Source organism: Chrysochloris asiatica, unplaced genomic scaffold (assembly GCF_000296735.1).
Source record: "Chrysochloris asiatica unplaced genomic scaffold, ChrAsi1.0 scaffold00015, whole genome shotgun sequence".
In the NCBI taxonomy this organism is placed as follows: domain Eukaryota; kingdom Metazoa; phylum Chordata; class Mammalia; order Afrosoricida; family Chrysochloridae; genus Chrysochloris; species Chrysochloris asiatica.
In genome coordinates, this window is record NW_006408533.1 from 9,348,091 (window position 1) to 9,348,625 (window position 535).

Sequence of the window (535 nt, forward strand, 5' to 3'; positions counted from 1 at the left end):
TTGATTGATATTAAGGACTTGGTTCATATACCTGTAGGGACAACAATTCTAAAATCCATAGATTAAGATACAAACTGGGAAACTATAGCAGTCGTATGTTTAAATCGGCAGCCTAGAAAATCTGGCAAGATACTTATGCTACAGTTCTGACAAAGAATGCTTTCTTGAAAAAAACTAGCTTTTTTCTCTTAATGCCTTCAACAGATGAGACCCACCCATGTTATTGAGATAAGTTTTTTAGGATCATCTGATTGTAAACATTAATCACACCAGCAAACAATTGGGCACCACAATCAAGCCAAGGTTACACATAAAATTATCGATCACAGTTGCATTTGTATTTTATATATGGGATTTAAAACACATTTTCTTTTAAGGTAAAGCTATGTTCAAATAAATGTATAAGGGACTATATCATGTTTAAATAGTAGAGGACAGTAACTGAGACAGTAGATGGATACTCTTCAAATGTCTTTATGGTCAGGTGCTTTTTTCTTATGGTTTTGAGAAGTAGTTACAAGAGGTTATAGAATTT